Source organism: Chiloscyllium plagiosum, chromosome 27 (genome assembly GCF_004010195.1).
Source record: "Chiloscyllium plagiosum isolate BGI_BamShark_2017 chromosome 27, ASM401019v2, whole genome shotgun sequence".
In the NCBI taxonomy this organism is placed as follows: domain Eukaryota; kingdom Metazoa; phylum Chordata; class Chondrichthyes; order Orectolobiformes; family Hemiscylliidae; genus Chiloscyllium; species Chiloscyllium plagiosum.
In genome coordinates, this window is record NC_057736.1 from 18,834,678 (window position 1) to 18,837,162 (window position 2,485).

Consider the following 2,485-nt stretch of genomic DNA (forward strand, 5'->3'; position numbering starts at 1 on the left):
TTAAGTGGAATTGAAATGCCCAGCAGCCATGATTAAATGGCGGAGTGGACCCGATGGGCCGAATGGCCTTACTTCCACTCCTTTGTCTTATGGTCTTGTGGTCTTATAGAGTAAGAGGAGAAACTATTTCTCTCAGTGGGTTGTGAATCTGTGGAACTCACTCCCCCAGAGTGCAGTGGAGGCGGAATCATTCAATAGATTTAATTGAGCAGATTCAAGAAAGAAATAGATATGTTTCTGATGAAAAGTAGGAGAAAGGGCTGTGGGGAGCAGGCAGGAAAGTGAAGTTGAGACCAGGATAAGATCAGTCATGATCACGTTAAATGGCAGAGAGGGCTCAAAGGACTGAATTGCCTGCTCCTGTCCCTAATTTCTCCGTTCCTATGTTCCTAAACATACCAAAAAGCAGAAGTGAGAAACACTGCAAGATAAAGTTGCAGCCTGACACTCTGTTTCTGAAATGACTATCTTCAATTTCAGCAAATATGAAGAAACTGGAAGGGCAGTTGGTTTCGTAAGCAATGTTTCCCTGACACCTGCAACTCTGCAGGGAAAAAGAACAAGCCGATTGGAGGGATTTTTCCCTAATCCTCTAGTGACCTCCATTTTCCTAGGATTTCTTGGTCACCACACTCAGTCAAACACTGCAAGTGATATCAACGACAACTACATTGACAACAATTTTGTGTCGATTACAAAATCATAGAAGTGGTGGAGTCCATTTGGTAACATCAGTTAGATAACAGCTAACACATATACTCATGGTTAATCCATATTCCTTGATATCCTAAACAACGCAGCAATATTTTATTTAAGGTGTGTGCAGCTGATTCAGATAAGTATTATTGGCCTTTTCATGTGCTTTTTTTAGCTGTGGATGCATGGCCACTTTAAGTCATGGGCAGAGCCTGCAGAGGTTTCTTGGTTCCTCAGCAATCATTTAGCCATGTAGCCAGACAAAACCCTGATGAAACCATTCCATGATTAAGGTTCATCTTAATTAATTTGATTGAGTTCATGTTGTAATAAACGTGAAGCCACCTGAAAGTGTATGCCTAACATTTCAAAATGACTGCGTCTTGGTGACAGTTATGGTTCCATTGAATGAGGGAACTAACATTGAATTATTTAGGAAGCAGTTTACAACAAACTCCATTAATCCTTGGGTAGGAATCATGTGCTCTTTCTACCACCTCCATGTTTATATGTATACCTGCCTGGTGTCTTCCTGATGTATTTTCTTTGGACACCATCACCATACACTCTACTCACTTCCCTCCCTGTCTTCAGCAATTATACCAACATTTTCCAGCTACTTTTCATTCTGATAAAGGATCACTGGGCCTGAAACATCAACTCTTATCTGTCTCTGCAGACGTTGCCACAACTGCTGAGTTTCTCCAGCACTTTCTGATTTTGTTTCAGATTTCCAGCATCTGTAGTTCTTTGTTTTGACTTTGATGCCTTCCTTAACTCTTGTACCTTGAGGAGGACACAAATATCTGAGGGTATAGGCCAAAGACACAACTGTAAAAAACTCCATGCAATCATAAGTTCACCAAGATCAGATGCAGATTTTAGATTCCCTTAAATCATTAGCACAACCTTATTTCCAATTTCACAGCTGATGCTGTAACCAACCAACCTTGAAGACAGCTGAAGTTATAATCAATTGGATTTTACCTTTTTCCTTGGCAATGAACTAAATTAATCAAATTGTAAATGAGCAATGTTAATATTAAACTACATTCGAGAAACGCTTGCTACTAAATAGCAGGAAAAAGGGAATTGCAGCTCAAGAAATTACTAAAATAAAAGAAAAACTGTCCTGTCTTACTCTGATAGAGCCCTGGATGAGTCCTGAAGAAGAGTTACACCCGAAACGTCGACTTCTGCACCTCCTGTTGCTGCCTGACTTGCTGTGTTCTTCCAGCCTCCTGCCTGTCTACACTGTCTCACTCTGTGCCTCTCTTCGAGCAACAGTCATGAATTTTGCTTTTGCAATGACAAGCAGTTTATTATGCTTTACTTGGCACAAGTCAGTCAGTAAAATGCAGTGATTGTTCAAAATAGACAGTAACTGTTTAGAAAACATTAGGTTTATTTAACACTCATAATGCTTACTCCTTCCAATGAGCATCTGAAGTACATATTCTGTTTTGATTTTAGACTTCCAGCATCCAATATATACAGTATATTACTTTTGTTTTAAAGATAAGAATGGGTCTGGAGTTGAGTTGCTTTAGTTATGGGTATGTAAGAAGCACTTAGAATCATAGAGTCATAGAGATGTACAGCATAGAAACAGACGCTTCGGTCCAATCTGTCCATGCCGATCAGATATCCCAACCCAATCTAGTCACACCTGCCAGCACCCAGCCCATATCCCTCCAAACCCTTCCTATTCATATACCCATCCAAATGCCTCTTAAATGTTGCAATTGTACCAGCCTCTACCACTTCCTCTGGCAGCTCATTCCATACA